Source organism: Lutra lutra, chromosome 5 (assembly GCF_902655055.1).
Source record: "Lutra lutra chromosome 5, mLutLut1.2, whole genome shotgun sequence".
Taxonomy (NCBI): domain Eukaryota; kingdom Metazoa; phylum Chordata; class Mammalia; order Carnivora; family Mustelidae; genus Lutra; species Lutra lutra.
In genome coordinates this window covers 14,027,201-14,049,718 of record NC_062282.1, presented here as the reverse complement: position 1 = coordinate 14,049,718, position 22,518 = coordinate 14,027,201, and positions in this window count along the sequence as shown.

Genomic DNA, 22,518 nt, shown 5'->3' with positions numbered 1-22,518 from the left:
CTTATTTCTTACCGTAAATTCTATAATGTACCTCAGTGGCATTAAGTGAAAGGTTTGAGAGGTTTGGGGTTTTGTGGTTTTTTGAGTTTTGGGGGGTTTTTTTGCTTTTGCTTTCTTTGCCCCTTCAGGGACCCACACACCTGTTCATTCGTAGACTGCAGTTGGCAAGACTGGGTACACTCTTCCTGCTTCGAGACACGGCCTTGTTATTGCGTGAGGCTTCCGGGTGATGGATACCGGGAAGTCTAAGTAGATACCGAGTGTTCAACGTGGAAACCACACGCCTTTGTCCGCGGGGGATCAGCAGGTGCTGTGGTGGAACGAGGAAGCCATAGCGATACGGGAACTTGGGGTCGTCTACAGTGACTGCTAAGGAGCATTCTATTACTGGGCTCTCCTGGTGTCTGCTCCTGTGAAGAAACTTAGTCACTGTGCACGCACCTCATTAGCAAGGTAAGAAGTACCCTGGTTAAGGAACGGAGGAAAAGCAGAGCCAGCGTTTAATGATGTGAACATTAGTCTCATGTGAGACGGCTTTATTGATAAGGTTTCGCTGAAATGGGTAAGATTTGCCCTGTTGCTAAGGCAACCTGCCTGCAGGAAAGGCCGATCTATCTACCTCATTCTGGAAAGTGGTCTTTGCAATTTAATAAAGGGAAAATAAATGTTGCTACAGACAGACTCACATCAGAGAGGGAAAAAAGAAACGACCAAAGGGGAAAAGCTCATGTCTGGGGAGGTGGGTGTTGGGTTTGAAGACAGGAGTTAAACATCTTGAAACAAACTCTAGGAGGAAAATGAAAGATCTATGTCTTTCTTTTCCCTTTCCCCTTCCCATGCTGACCACATCTCTTGCCACCTTCCAGCACTCTCTCTTCCCCCATTCCCTGGACACTTTGCTCTTCCTCTAACGTGTCCTGCTAGCTCCTGTCTCAATTCTGTTTGCTGTGTCCTGCTGGAAAGTTCCCTCCCTGGGGATGTGCTCCTGGCTCCCTCTCTCATATCTCACAGGTCCCCTTATCAGAAAATCTATCCCTGGCCACCAGTATAACATAGCCTCCTCCCATGGGGCGCCTGGGTGGCTCAGTAGGTTAAGCGCCTGCCTTCAGCTCAGGTCATGATCCTGGGGTCCTGGGATGGAGCCCCGCATCAGGCTCCCTGCTCCGCGGGGAGTCTGCTTCTCTCTCTGTCCCTCACCGCACTTGTACACTCTCTCTCTCTCTTTCTCTGTCTCTCACTTTCTCTCCAATAAATATTTTTTTTTTAAATAGCCTCTCCCATCCACACTGCCTATCTCCATCACTGTCCTCTACTTTGTTTTTCTTCACAGCATTTGTCACCAAGTAATAGGAAGTAGGCATTTATTTCTTTATTCTCAGGTTCCCCTGCTAGACTCCCAGCTCCTTAAGAATAGATTATAAATGTCTCATTCACTGCTCTGTCATCGGCCCTGCAAAGAGAATTTTGTTCCCTCCACAACAAGTTCTTTGTTAATCAATAAAGCTGTCTTCCCAATCTTTAAAAATTCAGTTAGGGAGGCAAAACTTAGTCCTATAAAACATGCGTATAATGTTAATATGACAACATGACAAGGGAAAAAAACCAAACCCAAAGGGAGACTGTGTGAGTGAGAAAAGAAAAAAAAAAAAAGAGAGAGAGAAAAAGAAAGAAAAAAAGCATTGTCAGGAACATGAGACTTCAGCCACCACCGGAAAAACCTCTTGAAAACGGCCCCGGCATCATGCTTCTCCCCTCTCCCCGCACTTGTTACAGCCAGGTAGTGTCTGGTGGTTTCGAGCAGGAGCTAGAAGGCTGGAAACTGCATCGCACGATTCCTCTACCAGGGGGTTTCCAGGGTAGGTCTTGCCAAAGGAGGTTTCACAGGAGGTTAGAGGGAGGAAGAAAAAGAGGAGGAACACGACCTCCTCCGGGAGGAGCAGCTACCAGCACCTGTGGTCCCCCCAGGACACCTGGGCCAGGTGGAAGCAAGAGACCATGGCAGGCAGCTTGGGGTGGATGGGCTTGGAGTGCAGGACGGACAGCAGCCCCCTAAGGCCCTTTATCTCCAGAAACACCCTTCCCTCTCAGGCTCCTCCAGCCTTTCCAATAATTTGACAATCTAGTTCCCCATATTAAATCCTATGTGCTGGAAATACCTTACGTGGTTTTTATTTTCTCAGATCAGTCCAAGCTGATAACCTCCTGCTTCTTATGCTATCAGTTCCAGCCTTCTTTAATTCATAATCTCAATTAAATCTGAATTTAATTCAGATCATATTCTTTAGTTCACATTCTCAGTTTTGAAGTTTCTCCCATGGAAAGGGGAAAGAAGTCTACACCATAATCATTTGCAAGAAAGCCCTCTCAGATGGCCCCCTCTGACTGCCATTTATCTAAATAAATGTCTAAACCTTTAAATGATGTAATTCTTAGTTTGTACCCCAACATTTTGCACTTGATTCCATACATTCTCATATCTTACTCCATATTTTTTTCTTAAATAAAAACTTCCAGGGGCACCTGGGTAGGTCGGTTGGTTAAATGTCTGCCTTGGACTCGATCATGATCTCAGGGTCCTGAGATCAACCCCCTCGTTGGGCTTCCCCCTCCACGTGGAGTCTGCTTCTCCCCCTCCACCTGCCCCTCCCACCACTCACTTTCTCTCTTTCTCTCTGTCTCTCTCAAAGAAATAAATAAAAAATTTAAAAACAATTTAAATAAAATATAAAAACTTGCACTCTCCAATTAAAACTTGAGCTCCTAGAAGGCAAGCCATACACTGTTTTTCTTTTATCTTTGGTAATACAGATGGCAGTGTCAGTACCCCATAAACAAACTAGGCAGTTTCCCTCAAAAGAGGTCAAAGAAAGGATATTTTCCACAGATGGGCACAGTCATAGATTATATCATCCTATTTGTTAAACCGAGAAAAAACCACCTTAAACCATAGTGATTTCGGGGTTCAAGCACTGGAGGGAAATAATGGAGTGAAAAAGTCAGTCTGGAAGGAGTGCTAGAGGGCCCCTGATTTTGCATGTGAGAACTACGATTTCACCCTCCTAGAGATGGAGCCGCTGACAGCCAGAGCCTGACGGCTGTTCTCAGCTAATTTTCACTGCCCTAAAACTTGCCAAAACGTCACAGCATGTTATCCAAACTTTCAGAAAAGTAGCTGATGGCTCACTTCACCTCAACTACCTTGATTAGTATTCTCCACATTTGCTTAATATTTTTTATCTGTTATTTTCCACGATACACAGAGTTATGATGTGATATCAGTCATGATTCTCTTCCTGTGTTTGTCCCCTCAGAGGAAATGATTCTGTATGTAGTGAATGATTCAGCGTGTCTGTGGGAGAAGGTGAGTTCTGGGTCCTTCTACTTCGCCACTTTAAACGAGAACCCTTCAGTCTCTGATCAGATGAAAGGAATTATTTTCTGAATGTACAGTTGATTCTAATACATGGTCAGTTCAACTAAATAGATTTGGACAAAAGATAAGAAATCTTTTAACAAAGAAAGAATCTAGAAAGAACAAAATGTAGCTACACAAGCCAGGTAGCCTCTTGAAGATGTTGAAGTAAACTACCACAGTACCATCTTTGACCTGCCAAAGAAAGACCAGCTAAGTTAGGAAGTGGAAGATAAGGCCTAGAAATCTGGAATCATAATTCTACCTCTGTTTAAAATGCAGAAAGAGAGAGAGAGAGAACGGAAGCTCACATCAGAAAGGACCTTCCAGTATCTTGCATATGATTGCAACAGGAACTGATCTGTTATCCAGTAAGCAAAGAAAAAGTCAGTATCATTTTATTACTAATAAAATCCTGAATAAGCTACTAATTCAGAACCAGGGAAATACCCAGGTAAGGAACTGAGTGGTAACGATTTTATTTTTAGATTCTGGGGAATATTAGGCTCGGGTTTTGGGGTGAGGTGTCCACATTGTATTTCCTTGGTGAAGTCACTGCCATGCTGCTCTTTAAACATGGGTGCTTGGCTGTGAGTCTGATTTGGCTGTCCCAACCAAATCAGACAGTCCTTATTGTGATAAATCACATTACTCAGCATTCTTAGTCACCAACAACAGCAAATTGGCCTTTTCAGTAGAAAAGGGATTTAACCAATAATAGGTAGCTTCCAGAATCTTCGGCTGAGTCACATTTAAATTACACCACCCGTGGCCCAAAGGCTACTAGCAATTTCCCAAAGCCATGGCCCCTGCCCAGCAGCTCCCACCTCTGAGGCCAGCACACTTTCTACCCCTGCCCCCTCAGTTGCCAGCTGCCCAACCACACCAGCAAGAAAAACACCTGCCAGACCCCGGCTTCCTTTGGTTATTCTTTCTAAATCCAAGTTCCACACCAGCGCATCTCATTCATGTAGCCTGGATTGCCTGTTTTTGCTAATTAAGCAAAGGATACTGTCATGTGGGGCCATTTTGGAGCCAAAGGAAAAATTTAAAGTCTATATTTAAAACTTTGGTATCGATTTTTGAAATTTTAATTTTTAAAAATATTTCATTAAAATATTATTTTGGTTACTGACTTTTTTTTTTGTTTGTCTTGGTACTCCCTTTAATTTGTCCTCTGAGGTACATGCCTCACTCTTCTCACCATAGAAAGTGAGCTTTTGGATAAAAGTCCAGCTTCTGAATGGAAAACCGATGCGGTACAAAGAGTGATGGCTCTCAAAGATGCCCATACTCTCATCTCCAGAACCGGAGAATGTGTCCCCTGCTGTGGCAGAAGGGACTTTGCAGATGTGACTAAGATCTTGAGATAGGAAAATTATCCCGGACTGTCTGGGTGGGCCTTATCTAATCAGAAGCCTCTACATGAGAGGAAGGCTTGAGCTTCAGAGCAAGAAAGAAGGAGATGTGACGAAAGCAGCAGAGGACAGAGAGAAAGATTTGGAGATTCTATGCCTCTGGTTTTCAAGTTAGAGGATGATGCTTCCAGCTAAGAACACAGGTGGCTTCTAGAAGTTAAAAAAGACAAGGAAACAGATTCTAGAGACAAGAAGGAACGCAGCCTTGCTCCACCTTGATTTTACCTCAGACTGAACTTGGATTTCCCATCTCCAGAACTAGAAATTAATAGATTTGTGTATTTTAAGCCACTGAGTTTGGGGGGTTTTTTGTTTTTGTTTTTGTTTTGAGAGAGAGAGAGAGAGAGAGAGAGAGCTCCTGAATGGGCAGAGGGCAGAGGGAGAGAATCTTAAACAGACTTCTCACTGTGTACAGAGCCAGTCCCAGGACTCGATCTCACAACCCTGAGATCATGACCTGAGCCAAAATCAAGAGTCGGACACTTAACCAGCTGAGCCACCCAGGCGCCCCTGTGGCAATTTTTTAATAGCAGCAAAAGAAAACGGATACAGGTGGGGAATTCTTCAGGTATTTATAAGAGTATGCAGAACGCATGTGGCAGGTAGAGAGCCTGAGAAGTGGCCTCCCTCTACCTGAAGATTTTACATTTTCAACCTGTGCTTTCGTTTTTTAACTCAAACTCCCGTGCTGACAAACAGCTGTGGTCTTATAATCAGGCTACACACAAACGGGGTTTGTCAGGGGAAGTGATGCGTTTTCTGCTTGGCTTCTAACCATCAAGCATTTTCAGTCATTTTGTGCATATATATTCAATTTTCCCAGGCTAATTTTTCAGTTGCTGGAGTGCAGAGGTTTTGTCTCTGCTGCTTTCCCAATATTGCAGACCAAACCCAGAATCCGAGCCTCAGTTTCCTCCCAACACAAACAATGGCCTCAAAATGATGGAGTAGTTCTTCTCGTGCTTTTTGCTAAAAAATAATGAATGGTTCTGTGCCTCTCTTAAAAATGGTTCTAGCTTGGGGCGCCTGGGTGGCTCAGTGGGTTAAAGCCTCTGCCTCCGGCTCAGATCATGATCTCAGAGTCCTGGGATTGAGCCCAGCATTGGGCTCTCTGCTCCACGGGGAGCCTGATGTCCACCCCCCGCCCCCACCCCCACCCCACCGCCTGCCTCTCTGCCTACTTGTGATCTCTGTCAACTAAATAAATGAAATCTTTTAAAAAAAAAATGGCTCTAGCTTACTGTAAGTCTCCTTTTTGGAATAAGAAAACCTATTTTAACAGCTCACCCAGTGCTTTGTTTTCCATGAGAAACTCGGACATCGTAATATTATAAAAGATAATTTTCCTGTTTCTTAGGAAAACTTTTGTGTTCTTCACCCCAGGATAAAGAGAATACTCTGTGTTTTCAGTAACTCACTGAAGACTACATTCCCTCATTAAAAGAAAAAGACAGTGTCTAATGTAAATACAGATTGTACTCCAACAGTTCCTTTGTTGGTCAGTCATTCGGAATTCATTTTATCGTAGTAACAACATGACTGGTAACATGTAACAATGATTGCAAACTCCTTACAACAACATAAAGAGATTTATCTTTGTAGGAGTTGGTGCATGGATTCCATCTCACTGAGGGATCTGGTTTGCCCAGACGATAATGTGAGAGCACCCGGCACGCTGTGTGGTAGAGATGGAAATTGCTTGTGTGGTAAAGAAGGAGGAGTGAGGGAAAGCCAGGTCCAGGTCTGTGTGAGGGCAAGTTTCTCCGAATGCAGGGATAAGCATGGACGCAGGAAAGGACAAATATCTTCTGGGGACAAATTTGTCAATAAGATTAACGTAGTTCACAAATGCCTTTCACATGGGTGGGTTATTTGGGGGTCGGAATAAGAGGAGAACAGGTATTACATGTTCCATCGAGCCTGACAAAACGCAAAAATAGATGACATGTGGGCATCCCCACACCCCGGGGTCTCAGTCTTTTATAAGCATCCTCGGTAAAAATCAGTGAAAGCCTCAGTTCTAGGCTCCAGACCCCACTGCAAGTCTGCTTTTCCGAGAGACCTGAGCTCTCAGCTGTAAAGTCGTTGATTAGTCTTAATATATCCCCTGGTCTCTACAGTCTCAAGTAAAGACCCTCATCTCGGAGGCGGGCAGGGGAACAGACCTAAACCAAGTCACTCTGTGAGAAAAGACTTAAAGATACGTGCTTGCTTACACGTGCACGTGTGCACTCACACACACCAGCGTGCGCACACACACACACACACAGACACCCCTTCACAGCATCTTTTCAGTGTGTAACTCTGAACCGTTTGTCCTGCCGCCGCACAACTCCAGAGATTATAAAGCTAATGGTGACCCCAATGTTGTGCAGCAGTGGCCCTGAAATGAAGAGACATTTATTTTGTCTTGAGGAAGTGGGAGCCATATTGTGTGTGAACGTGGCACGTAAACAGAAACTTGAAAACTGTTCCATGCCCGATCCCCAGTGAAGAAAATGCAGCACTACGAGGCCCCCTGAGCACAGGGCTGTGTCTTGAGCCATAACTAGCCCCGCCCTGCAGCACAACCCAGTTCAATAGGTCTTGTGTGGTTTGTTTTGGGGGTTTTTTGTTTATTTTGTTTTTTGGGTTTTTGTTTTGTTTTGTTTCATTTTTTTTTTTTAGAGATTGAGAGAGAGAGAGAGAGAGAAAGCAGGAGCAGGGTACAGGGCGGCGGGGGCTGGGCAAGGAGGAGGAGAGGGAGAGAGAGAATTTCAAGCAGACTCAATGCTGAGCACGGAGCCTGACGTGGGACTCGATCTCACAACCCTGAGATCATAACCTGAGCCAAAATCAAGAGCCAGACACTCAACCAACTAAGCCACCAGGCATCCTAGGTCTTGTTACTTTTACTGTCAAACCTTATCCCAAAGGCATCTACTGCTCTCCATTTCCACTACACCACCAAATGCAAGTCATTATCACCTGACACTTAGAACAGTGACTTCCAAACTTTTGGATCATACCTGTACCAAGAAAATATTTTTGAACACATCCACACCCATTACACATGTTGATTTATTTCTGAATAAGATACGTATGGTGGTATTTATATATTATGCATTATATAATATGGAAATAGAAAGTCTTAAAGAAAAAACTGTAATGTGTCCACATATGTAATGCACACATATACACATACATACATATGTATGTATACATACACACACATGCACACACATATGTACACACACACACACCCCTAATATTTTCTTTCTCCAGCCTAAGAGATCACCCCATACCCTCTCTGGTCTAGCACTCTGCATGGAAGCCACTGGCCTAGATTACTATGCTTCTCTCATAATTGATTTCCTGACTTCCATTCTTATTTCCTATAATCCATTTTCTAAAGAAAAATTAAATTAGATTATACCATACCACTGCTTAAAACTCTCCAATGGCTTTTCATTGCACTTAGAACCTAAATTTCTTCCCCTGACTTACATAACTGTCCATGATCTGGGGATCTGGACCCCGCCCACTTCTCTGAACCTCCCCGTGTAAGCTTTTGCCACACAGACCTGTTTTCTCCTCCTCCAACACGCCGAGCCCATGCCCATCTTGGGAACTTTTTGAGTCAATTCTTCTCTCTGTCTTGAATGTTCTTCCCTAGGTCTTTACAAGCCTAACTCCGTCTGGTCATACACACCACGAGTAAGTGGTCCCTCTCCAAAGTGACTGTCTTTAGCACCCTGAAGAAAGATGCTGGCACGGTCACTACTCAGCCCTTCACCTTGAGGTAATTCTCAAGGGGTGTGTGTGTGTGTGTGTGTGAGCTCATAGGAATTTGCCTATTTGTGTATCGTCAAACAAGAGTAGAGAACTTATCTGTCACATCTGACGGTGGTGTTCGACGCATAGTAAGCCCTCAATAAATGTATACTGAATAAATTGACAAAGTAATTTATGAACAGAAATTTGGTGAACTCTTGATTTGACGTTAGTTGAATCGTGCAGAGTATAGTTTCATTAAACCTATTTTTAGGGGCTCCTGCATGGCTCAGTCAGTTAAGCGACTGCCTTCGTCTCAAGTCATGATCCCAGGGTCCTGGAATTGAGCCCTGATTCAGGATCCCTGCTCAGTGGGGAGCCTGTTTGTCCCTCTCCCTCTGCTTGCTACTCGCCCTGCTTGTGCTCTCTCTCTGAGTCAAATAAATAAATAAAATCTTTAAAAAAAATTTTTAATTATAATTCTTTCTTGCAAACAATCTGTGAGGGAAAAAAAAGTAGGTGACTTCATAGAAATAGCCTGACAAGGAGAACCTGGGTAGCTCAGTAGGTAAAGCAGCTGTCCTCAGCTCAGTCATGATCCCAGGGTCTTGGGATGGAGCCCCACATTGGGCTCTCCGCTCAGCAGGAGTCTGCTTTTCCTTTCCCACTCCCTCTGCTTGTATTCCCTCTCTGGCTGTCTCTCTCTCTTTGTCAAATAAATAAATAAAATCTTTAAAAAAAAAAAAGATTTTACTTATTTATTTGACAGACAGAGATCACAAGTAGGCAGAGAGGCAGGCAGAGAGAGGAGGAAGCAGGCTCCCTGAGAACAGAGAGCCCAATGTGGGGCTCGATCCCAGGACCCTGAGATCACAACCTGAGCCAAAGGTAGAGGTTTTAACCCACTGAGCAACCCAGGTGCCCCAAATAAATAAAATCTTAAAAAAAAAAATAGCCTGTCAAGAGCTCAAATTTCTTTGGAACCACCTATAAGCAAAGGAGTGTGAAGCTAACAAGAGAATCATAGATTTCCAAAAATAAACATTCCTTTAAAAACAGGCAACCCGCCATGCTTTGTAATGGGAGCTCCAAAACCCCATTACTGAGCCCTTTCTAGGAAACCTCAGTGATGTGCCTATTATTCAGGTCTCTAATCGGCCATGTTCTTAAAGGGCCTTAAATAAACAACAGGCCTTATCTGATTTGAATTGCATCCAAACGTTGTCATTTGAAGCAGATAACACTCTAGTGAAAGATATCACATTGGGAAAGGAGTGTTGAACTTTTCTCTGCTATTCAACAAGAAATCTGAGAGAAAAAAGTTAACTCGTCTGTGCTTGTTAAAAAGAATTAAGTTTTGAGAGAACTAGCCTCGCAGAACGCTAATACCAAACAAATTGTTAAAATAGTCAAAGCCACAAATATTCTGAGACCCTCCAGTGTCTGACGCTATGTTATTATTTTTCAGACAGAATTCCCATTCAAAAGCATGCGTTGCATCTGGTGTGAAGTAGAATGAAAACTTAATATCGTAATCAGCTCCAGGCAAAAATTGTGTATTAGGCAGAATTTGAGGTCCCGCAACTAATTAACACACACAGACGCAAACACGCACGTGCACACGCCTCACCCAACAAAAAAATTCAGGAAATCATTTGATAAGATTTATGAACATTTTAACATGAATTTCCATCAGTGTCTTAACTCTTCCAGAAATATTTGTGTCTGTCTCTTTTTTTAAAGGTAGAAGAAAGTATTTGGGCTCTCTGACAAAAGTATTTTGATATTGAACATTGGGTTAAGGGTGTTATTTTGGACTTAGAACCCTGTCTCTTTCCTGAAACCATACAATGGGGTAGCCATTTACCTGTTCTAAGTGTGTCATTTTGGAAAGATAGCTCTTACTCAGGAGAGAGTTTTGTCCTCATCCCACCATTGCATGGAGCCATGAACAGAAACAGACTCAGGAACTTCCACCTGTCATCTGGAAACACAAACACACCCACACCCTCATCCACCTTCTTTTGACTAACAGCTCAGATAATGCTGCTGAATTCAGTATCAATTTCTTAATTATTCATTCTGACTATGCTTCAGTGAAAACAAAGACATTTTTATCCCCTTTGCTTTCTCACATTTTTCCTTCAAAAGAAAGATCCTGTCAGAAACTATTATGACTTGTTCGAGATCCAGCGCCTTTTAGCAAGCCGGGTGCTACTCAGAGAACAGCCTAGAAGAGCTTCGGAGGCGAGCAACCAGCACCCTAAAGAGGCAGCCTAGACAGAACTGAGTAGACTCCACAAAACAGAGGGAAGGAAAGGGAATAGAATTTTGAAATAGCATGGAAATGATGCATGGCCCACCTCACACAGGCTACAGAATCACCCCTGCCCTCACTGTCCTCTCCTATGGGACAGAACTCTTCACAGCCCACATCTACAAATGGGCTGTCTCAGGCCTACCAAAGAGCTCCCCAACCCTCCTGGCCCCTGCGATGTCCTTAGCAGAGACTCTGCTTTTTATTTTTGTTTTTGTAATTTTTGCACTCACCCCTGTGTCCGCCCCAGTGTCCGTGCCTGAGGGTTAATGATGAGAGTTGGACAAAGGAAAGGATAGAAGGAGATTGGTTACCATATAGAAGAAGCCAGTCTGAATGAATGAGGCCAATACAGAGCGTAACTGAAATGAGAAATGACAAGAGAGAGCCCCAGTGGGATCTGTCTTCACATCCATCAGTGTCCATACCCCTGCCTTCCCATAGCTTTTCAAGCCTTCCAGAAAATTCCCCTTTCGTCCTAAGGTATGGATGAATTCAATGTCTATAATTTTCCATGGGAAGAGTTCTAAATACCCTAGTGTGTGTTAAAATCAGTGTGTCTTCATTGTAAAAGAGGGGCTATAGACCTTCAAGACTGTTCTCTGAAAGTTCTTCAGGAATTTACATTTTCTGCCTCTCTAGCATGTCACCCTCCCAAAACTATTAACTCCCTATCTCCTCAGTACTACCCTATCATTCTCTCAAGCCTCTTGTCATCCATGAAATGATGACCAGTCTTCTAGCCCACACTGGTCTTTCCATTCCCAGAAAGTCTCTAGTATTTAGAATGTAAACTACGGAATTTAATGTTTGGTTACATATTGAATTATTGACTTTTCCCCAAAAAATGTCTTGCCTTCTCCAAAGACTGTAAGATATACTTCTTTGCTCAATGGTTTCCAAATCCAACCACATGTTAAAATCATCTTTGACGCCTTTTGAAAGACTTTGCAGAAGAAATACAGATTTCAAGTCTTTGTGCTGAATTTATGGACTAAGAATTTTGGGGAATGAAAGCTAGGAGAAAATCAAGTTAACAAGCTCCCCAGATGATTGTTACATAGCTAAGCCCGTACAGCTCCACAGAATCATGCTGGGAACATGCTCAAGAAGGATTTTTTGATCAAATGAACTGACTCTTCTAATCTGTCCCATTGGTCTTGCTTGGAACACATGGGAACATGGTGAGCATAAAGCTAAACAACTAGAGCTCTGTAGAGTGTTGACGTGGTCATCCCCTACATAGAATTAAATTCTGTACACGTGCAGGTAGAGGGATGGATAAACATCTGATAAAATAAGTACAGTAGCATGTTAATGGTACAATTTAGGTGGTGGATGTAGAGATGCTTATTTAAAATTATTCACATTGGGGCACCTAGATGTCTCAGTTGATTTGATTAAATGTCTGCCTTCAGCTCAGGTCATGACCCCTGGGTCCTGGGACCAAGTCCACATTGGGCTCTCTGCTAATTGGGGAGCTTGCTTCTTCCTCTCCCTCTGTCTGCCACTCCCTCTGCTTGTGCTCTCTCTCTGGAAAGAAAGAAAGAAAGAAAGAAAGAAAGAAAGAAAGAAAGAAAGAAAGAAAGAAAGAAAGAAAAAAAGAAAGATCTTTTAAAAATTATTTCACATTTCCTATATGTTTAAAATTTTTCATAATAAAATGTTGACAAAATGAAAAAAAAAAAAACCCTCCTATACATCCAGGACATCTGAACTATCCAAATACAGTTTCACTGGATTATATTCCTCCTTCCTTCCTTCCTCTTTTACTCTAATTCTTGATGGTGGTCCCACATACACACGCACAAAATATAAAAAGAAGAAATATTTGTCATCAGCACATGTCTCTTAGATGCAAGCTTAGTTGGTTACTTTATGAAAAAAATATTTTAATCCTACAAAAACATCAACTTTGCCACTGGGGATACAGATGCTGCTCTAGATGCTTTTTATAACCATCAAACTACACAAAATAATTCCACACTACAGGTGAAAATTATCTGAAGTACTTTGAAGAGTTCAATAAAAGTGACAAAGTAAAGAATATATGAATTATTCAAGATGTTCAATACTATTTTAGCATCAGCAGCCCCCCAAAAGTGACAAGCTATGACAACAGTAGATACATTTTGATAGGTAATTAAATGTAATATGATGTAATACTTATATATTGATCCAAAACTGAATGTTTTCTACTGCCAGGTCAATAAGTACATCCCATGGGCCAAATAAAGCCAGTGCCAAGAATGAGCAATTTATCACAATGGATAACTATTATATGATATCAGATAAATACTGTATAATATCTGGTTAGCATAGAATGTTATTTAAAAACCAGTGAGAGATGGTATGAAAGGGTTCTCTGGAGAACTTACCATATGCCTGTGGACTTACACTGTGTTGATTCTATTTATGAGTAGATCATATTAATGACCATATTCTGAACATAGTAAAGCATCAAATATGTGCACTCTCAACTAAAATGTTAGTGGTCATATTTTCAATCTTGTTTGCAAAAGTGGTTCTAACAAAATCGTACTTACGTCAGCAAGGGTCCACCCTAAAAGGACTCTAACACAACTTTTTGTCACTAAATACTTGCCAGTAGAGTACTTTCCTGCCAAAAAACTAAGTTATATACTGCTCTTGTCTCTTTCTTGTCTCTTGACACTTTCTTGTCTCTGTGCTTTAAATCTTACTGCCCTTCCCTACCTAGTACTCCAACACCCCTCCCCGCCATCACCTCCATCAGCATGATTTTGGACCCATCCAAACCATGGGTTCCTTCCAGACCACTTGACTCCAGAGTCACTTCTCCCCCTCCTGGACTTCTCTGATGCACATTCTGTACGATACTTATTTGAGAACCGACGAGAATTTCTTTTTGTCCTACATTTTCTAAGTCATCGCTTATGATTCATCTTGCCAATGGCTTTGAATCTTTCCAGAGAAGATTCTGATGTTTCTTTGTGGGCCCCATAATGTCTTACCACTGAAGGCAAGACAGCAGTGTACCCCTGTTGCTTGATTATTTACTTATTTATTTGTGCAAAAAGGAATAGGGAAGAGAGTTATAAATAAAAGTCAACTTCTACTCAGAGTTTACTACCAGCCAAGTACTTTCTCTTATGCTGCTATTTGCATATTATACCGTTTAATCTTAATATCCTATGATATCCTGTATCTCTCTAACTGTCCTCATTTTACAAAAGGAGTCATGTGCTCTAAAGAACACTTGTTTCTCTGCGCCACTGAGCTCTCCCCCATCCCATTCACCCCTAGGGTTGACTTCAGCCTTGCCCAGGGCTCCTGTTGAATTCTAGCAGTTCTGTCCTACCTGAAAATCTGGTTCAACTAAAAATGGTCTTATCGCCAGGTTTCTAAGCCATGGGGCAAACAGAAGCAGCTTGCCCTACCTGTTCCCATTTAAAGATTTGTGGTAAGGAACAATAAAAATATCAGTGTTAACAATAGGAAGGCAAACAAATTCAACTTTAAAGAAAATAAAATATTAGAATATATTCAATATTTTCATAAGGCAAAACACTTTGATGTCACTAAAACCAATGATCAGGATAACCTCAACTTAAAAAAAAAAAAAGCAAACATTTATTTGATTGACAAATACTTGTGTATTTCCTGCCATAACTGATTCAAACTCCAACTCAGTCGCAAGTTCCGTTCATCTTGCTTCAGCTTGCAGCCTAAAAATGTGCCCAAGGAACTTAAACTATTCCGGAAAACCCTAGCAGTAGTCATTAGCCATTCCCACCTTAAAGCAAAGCTATGCTAGGCTCTAGAAAGCCACACAAGAAAGGGAAACTCAACTATAGTCATAAATACTTGACTCCAAGAAGAGTTTCTAAAAGTTAAACTGAATTAAATGAGTTGCTCTCTCCAGCCCTCCTTTAGGGGATAGCCTAGAACATTCATAACTTATAAGAAAATTAATTATGAAGCAATGCATCCAGGAGTTCCCCAATATTCACATAAAAAATTAACATTAATAATGATCATGTTCCTTTCTACAGCACCTGCCCCTGGCTGTCCCAGTTAATTAAAGCTTACACAGTGGCTTTAGCCTAAGGCAATCCTTCGAATCGCATACCCTACGCATGTCCTCTGTGCCCAGAGATGTTGTGCTGACAGTTTTATTTCCCTGATGAGCTGAAGTGATTGAACCCAAGAATAGAAAACAAGCAGTCCTCACCCAGTCATTTTCCCTTATGGGGTGTCCTTTGGTGAAGATTTAACTACTGTCTTTGGCTGCTTCAAAAGAAATTAATAATCAGAAAGAGGACAGTGTTGGACAGGAGTTTTTGTTGAAGTGGTGACTCAAAAAGAGGTTTTGAGAAATAATTTCTGAGCCAATATTTGTTTATGCTTAAATTATGCATTATGCCATTGCAATTTCAGAGATGGTGTAACTGATTGCAAAGCTGCAGAAGGAAGGAAGGAAGGAAGGAAGGAAGGAAGGAAGGAAGGAAGGAAGGAAAACTGCTGATGACCAAATTCGCAGACTTTGTTCTTACATGGTTGTAGACAGCACATCAGGGACGCAAGCCTCCAAGGCCAAGTCTATCTTTAAAATGTAAGAGAAAGGCAGAAAGTACCATGTCTGCAACAGAATCTAAGAATAAAAAAGGGAGTTATGGGGGTGAGATGGATCAACCACTTACCTAAGAGGTACTGAGTTGGATATGCTGTGTAGATCCAGCACCAATGAGGCCAGTACGATTTCCAATTCTATTTGAGAGGATGAAACAATTATCAAGGTAAACTTAGCCACGATGGCCTCAGCTAGATCATCCCAAGCACTGTGAACCAATTAAAATCAGTTTGACTGCACAGCTGTTACCAGGTTCTCTCAGCTAGAGCTGGGTAGTACCTGTGATAATCATCAGTGCTATTTTACCAACTTTCAGATAACCCCCTCCGGGCCACAGGGTAGAATCGTGCTTCCTCGTATCCCTTGGTGGGCTGAGTCATGTGACCCGCTCTAGCGAGTGAGCTGCTGGAAGTCTTTTAATCACCAGCATGATACCTGCCAAGACTTTTTCACATACATACCACAAGCAGTGACGCTCCATCAGCCTGGATTGTAAGTGAGATCAGGCCTGCCGCAAAGCAAAGCCTCCAACAGACCCATGGGAGACACGTGGTGTGAGCAAAAAATTAGCTTTTGCTGGTTTAAGTCAGAGCAAGTGGCTCTCAAAGAGCAGACCTCAACCAGCAGCAGCAACAGCAGCTGGGACCCTGGGAGCAATGAACATTCTCAACCCCCTCCCCGAGACTTACTGCCTTGGGGACTCAGGGTTGGGGCTCAGTCACTTTCATTTTTACCAGCTCTCTGTGTGATGCTGATGCTCACTGATGTTGGGACACCAAGACCTGCTACCCCAACCTTCTGCACACAGAGATGCAATACCAGGTAGTAGATTACAAAGAAAGCAAGACTTAGTCCAATTTCTGACAAATGTAGCAATATTTACTAGGGAGCAGGTGCCGAACAGTCAGGAGACCTATTCTTATAGCTTAGGAAAGTCCCCAACCTGCTCTCGGGCCCTCTGACAGGCATCTTACATGAAAGTTTGACTCTCGGGCCGGTAAAACAGTATTGTGCAGACAGTCCCATCCAGGTCCTGGTGAGATGTCTTCATCCTCCCTGAAGCAGAAGGGTACAGGACTAAGATGGCTCTAGACTTTGAGCTCTGCACTAACCATCGCAGGTCCCTTGGCTTGCTGGGTCCTATGCCTTATCCCCTAAAGGCACTGAGACCCAGCCAAGGATTCACTTAACCTTGAAAACAACTCATGGCACCAATGAAGAATTACTTCCTGCCTCCTGTTTCTCAGAGATTTGAACTAGTAAGTAAAAAAGAAGAGTTGGTTCCTTGTTATGATATTTCACAGGCTAAGTATTCACCCCAAAATGTGGATTCTGAGTAATGCATTTTAACTGCCTGTAGGATGTAGATTAAAATTAATTTAACACAGTTTTGTCACATTTTTTTGTACACAAGAAAGCATAATTATAGCAGCAAGTTATAGACTCCATGAGAACTAGTGAAAGAAGAACCAATGAGACTGAGTTTGTCAGGATACCAAAACTCAAGAACTATTTAAAAAAAAAAATTCTAACAGCCAGTACTGCCTAGCTGGGTAGAAGTATCACAGCATACAAAGACAATTTACCAAGCTTCTGTAGTTTGTTGGCCATGACGAGGTATAAGCCTACACTCACCAAGCAAGTTCCCATTATTTGGTCTCCTCCCTTGGCCAGTGCCCTGGCAGAAAGAGAGTGTCTAAAGTAATAGGTAATTCCAGTTATCCTACTAGATATATCAAAATTCCAAATTCCCAGACCCTGTGAATCTGTCCCCTTACCTTGCAAAAGAGATTTTGTGGGTGTGGTTAAGTTAAGGACCTTGAAATGGGGAGGTTATCCTGGATTATCTGGTGGGGTTGGGGAAATCACGATGTTCTTACAAGAGGGAGCCCAGATGCCCCGACTCAGGGACTGAGATGGAATGATGGAAGCAGAGGTCACATGATCAGAGAGGACTGAAGGTACTGATTTTGGAGATGGAGGAAGGAGCCATGAGCCAAAGAATGTAGCAGACTCTGGAAGCTGAAAAAGACAAGGGAACAGATTCCCCCCCAAGAGGCTCTAGGAAGAGCTAGTCTTGCAGACACCTTGACTTTACCCCAGCGAGACTGATTTTGGACTTTTGGCTTCCCAACTGTAAATTAATAAAAAGTTATATATATTTTTAAGCCACTAAGTTTGTACTGATTTGTTATAGCAACAGCAAGAAACTGATACTGTCAGTGTGATTTATTTTACAGTCTGATCACCTCTGGGTGAGGCAAAAAATTAGATTTCTAAAAGATGAAAACTGATTTGTGATGAACCTCTGTGATGTTTATCTTCTCTCTGTCTCTCCATCATCATCTTCACAGGTAGAAAACAACTCAATGTTGAATTCATTCTAGAATTGTATTCTTTACTTTGAGCACTCAGATACAATGAAAGAACACATCATTTCCATGGAGAAACTGCCCATAAAAGAAAAAAGGCCTAGAATTTTAAAAACTAACCAACTCAGATATAACATGTTCTATTTAGTAGATTTCCTCTCTTTGACTCCTAGGAGAGTATCTCTGCGCCTAATCACTCTTATGTAAGATTCATCAGCTCAGTGGTCTACTTGTTCAGTCCATTGTAAGACTTGAAGGCACAGATTTGAAAGGGGTGTGGAGAGTGGATAGCCATAAGAGATCTAATATTAGCAGAAAGAAGTGAGAAGTCACAACCTGACAACATGAATGAGACTTAAAAACTCTTAAAAAAAAAAAAAAAAAGACCCATCCCCCCCAGAATTTAGGAAGAAAAAAAAAGCCCAGTTGCCTGGGGCTCTTTAGTGAAGGATGAACTACAACACAGAAGCCCTGGCCACAGAAATGCATTAAATCACGTGTAATATCTGGGTTTTTTTAATGCTTTGCCTAAGTAATCAGTATGGCATTCCATTGTGGTTTTTACAAAATGGTAAATAAGGTAGAGAAGTATGTTTCTGTAGTTGTAAAGATAATTAAGTGTATGTTTTAATACTTATCAGGGTAAGATCCCTTAACAACCCACTTAATAGGAAGGCTCTCATTCCACAACTATGCCAAGTAAATGAAGTGTTAAAATATTATTAATTAAGCCCATGCAAATTAGTAAGACTGAGGGATCAGAAGCCCTTTTACTCACACTGCCTTTTTTTTTTTTTTTTAACTCTAGGGTTCAGAGATCGAGGAAATCCTAACACCAAAGGGAAGAACTTACTCCACTTATCATGTCCTTGTGGTATTGCCAATAGCCCCACAGGAGGCAATTCGAAAGAGCAACATCATAGGCAGTTTTACCTTTCCTAGAATTTGGAGACTCTACCTGGCAAGCTCCACAAAAGAGGCCTGATCCCTGCCCAAGAAAGAGGGAAGATGGGTGTAAGGAAAGACATTCTCTCCTCAGTTCTCATTTCCTGGGGCACTCAAAGCTTGGAGCCTAAGGACGAGTCATCAAGATAGCATGCCAATGTCAGATATCACCCAAAGTCAAGTTTTATTTATTTTTTTTTTAAGATTTTATTTATTTATTTGACAGAGAGAAATCACAAGTAAGCAGAGAGGCAGGCAGAGAGAGAGGAGGAAGCAGGCTCCCAACTGAGCAGAAAGCCTGATGCGGGGCTCGAACCCAGGACCTGGGATCATGACCTGAGCCGAAGGCAGCGGCTTAACCCACTGAGCCACCCAGGCGCCCCCAAAGTCAAGTTTTAAAAAGTCACTTGAAAACTTCCAGCCTGAAGCATAACTTCCTTTTCCAAGTGAAAGTTAAGCCAATTCATATGGCCCTACAAGTTTGCAGATGACCTCAGCCCTTCGAAATGAGATGAAGTCATATTTTTGGACCTAGGGATCTCCAACAGCCCTGAGTTTCCTTGGGTGAGGACTAAGTCCATGAATTAGTAAGGTAACCATCACTTTGCATATCAGAGAAACTGGTATATTACGTAAGTGACTTAGAATCCCTCCAGGACTCTGTTGGAAGAAGGTGCTGGGTAACTAAAGGACACAGACATGAACCAGAGAGAACAGACCTGTTGGATCACATGGGGTGGCTCCCCAGCTTGGAGCCACACCATCCAATTTCTCATCTTCAGGCTCCAGATACTATCTCACTGAGCACCTGCAGTAACCCTGAAGCTAAGCAAAATTCTACATGGACCCCAAGCTTCAAACTCAGAGGAGAATTATGAGTGAAAATCAGATATCAACTTTGTGGGCAGGTATATAGGGATTTTATCACATCCTTGCTACTCAGGCTTACTGACTCTTCACCAAGATGTCCTTCCCCAAGGTGATGTTATAGACCCCCTTATACATCAACTCACTTGGCATGCTGTGAGATCTTTTGGGGTTCTTCTATGCAATCAAAGCTCTGATCACTGAGAATACACCAGTAAATACGTTCCGCATGACCCATGTCCTTGAGGAACAGAGAAATTGAAAAGAAAAAAAGAAATTACAATAAAATATGCAATGTGCTCTGACAAGAGTAAAATGGGGTCCTATGAAAGGTTTTAGAGGGGCTGCATTGAAGTGATCTGAGAGGGATCAGTGGGAGTTATCAGCTGAAGGGGGAAGTGGAGTCCAGGAGATCTTACAGGACAATGAAAAGACAGGGCAAAGAGCTAGTGGTGAGAAAGGGAGCTGGGTGCTGGCACCAGGGAAAGAGACTCCCATCTGTTCCCCTCTCAGGTGGCACTGGAGCATTCCAAGCTGACCTAAAGAGTAATGAGGGGTCTGGAGGGGGCTCTAAGTGTGCCAGCATCATCAGCATGGCCACATGCGGGAAGATCCCTTTGGTTGCAGCAAAATGGATGTGGAAAGCCAGAGAAAAGAAGACAATGGAAGATTGTATAATCTCTCAGAGAAGACCCTCATAGCATCATAGAGGGGAGCACACCCTGAGTAGCTTGATGACTTCTCCAGAATTAGGCTCAGTGGTGGAGGACCTGGTGTGCATCTCCTGGTGGAGGGGGGGGGCTCAAATCTAGTGATAAATGGACTTCCTTCTCCTGCACAGTGATTATTTTTATTGAACAAAGAAGTCTTTTTAAAGGACGGCTTGCCCTCTTCACTACTCCTTATTTTCCTAAAGTCACCCCAGGTTACACATTTATGTTACCAGCATGGTGACTGTAGGCATTTGGATTTGTGAACCAATGAGATAAAATACAAAACTCCTTTTACATTTAATATATGAAATTGTCATCATCATTTTGGGCATTTGGGACACCAATATATGAATGACCCTATCATGTATCAGGCAAGTATTTGGGGCTCAAAGAAGTATAACGTATAATTCCCATCCCGATGAAGGATTCCTGTTTTGGAAAAGGTATAAAAAGATAATCAGCAAACAATTTGAATAAGTATTTCGCCAATGAAGGTATACATGGAGAAAAGTCTTGCTATTAGTCATTAGGGAAAAGCAAATGAAAACCACAATGAAATACTAGCCACACCCACTGGAACGGCTATAATCGATAAGATGGTATCAGGTGTTAAAGAGGAGGATGTGGAAAAACTGATAGGATGTGACATGGTACAGCCATCTTGGAAAACAATTTGGCAGTTTCTTAAAAAGTTAAGCATGGAGTTACCATATGACCCAGCAACTCACTCTTAGGAAATTTTCTTGCCAAGAGAAATAAAAACAAACACCCACATGAATGTCCATCGCAGCATTGTTCATAATAACCAAAATAGTGGAAACAATCCAAATGAGCATTAACTGGGAAACAGATAAATGAAGGGTGGACTACCCAAATGGTGCACTACCATTCTGCAGTGTGAAGTTTTGTGTTTTTTTGTTTTTTTTAATTTTTACTTATTTATTTGACAGAGATCACAAGTAAGGCAGAGAGGCAAGCAGAGGGAGAGAGGGAAGCAGGCTCCCCGCCAAGCAGAGCCCCATGTGGGGCTCGATCCCAGGACCCTGGGATCAGGACCTGAGTTGAAGGCAGAGGCTTAACCCACTGAGCCACCCAGGTGCCCCTGCAGTGTGAAGTTTTTTTTTTTTTTAAAAGATTTTATTTATTTATTTGACAGAGATCACAAGTAGGCAGAGAGGCAGACAGAGAGAGAGCAAAGCAGACTCCCTGCTGAGCAGAGAGCCCGATGCGGGGCTTGATCCCAGGACCCTGAGATCACGACCTGAGCTAAAGGCAGAGGCCTAACCCACTGAGTCACCCAGGCACCCCTGCAGTGTGAAGTTTTAATACCTACTACAACATGGGTGAACCTCAGAAGCATATGCTAAGTGAAAAAAGCCACATATTGGATGATTCCATTTATACACAAAGTCTAGAAAAGACAAATCTATAGAGAAAGAAAGCTCACTGGTTGCCTGGGGTTGGAGGTAGGAAAAGAGAGGGATTGCAAATAAGCACACGGGATCTTTTGGCATAATAAAAAGGTTTCAAAATTGGATTGTGCTGATCGCCGCACAACTCTGTGAATTTGCTAAAAGTCATTTGATTGTATACTCAGAATGAGTGAATTTTATGGAATATGAATTATACCTAATAAAGCTGTTTTTGAAAACATTATTTTGCATGTTGCGAAACATAGTAAATGTCAAATCGATGGTTTAAAAAAGATGGCCTCCAAGTTTTTAATATCATAATATCATATACCCCTCTCATGAGAAAACTATGTGCTCATCCTCAATATACCTGCATGAGTTTTACAAATCATAAAATGAACTAATGCAATAATGTATTATGCAGAGCATACAACACACCCCAAAAGTAAAACTGAAAGGAGACTAAAATACGTAAATAGGTAATATTTTAATTCAAAAGTATTGATTTTATCACAAGGTTTTTGAGAATAAAGGGATCTAAAGGTTAGAATTAGTGAACAAAATGAGTTCCAGAGCAACAAACGTGTGAATGTAGAAATCTACCAAAATCGACAAGGGATTTTGTTATGGACAAGACCACCCATGCATAATAAACCCTCAGAATATTCATCCATTGGAAAAGCACATCCAAAGTGAT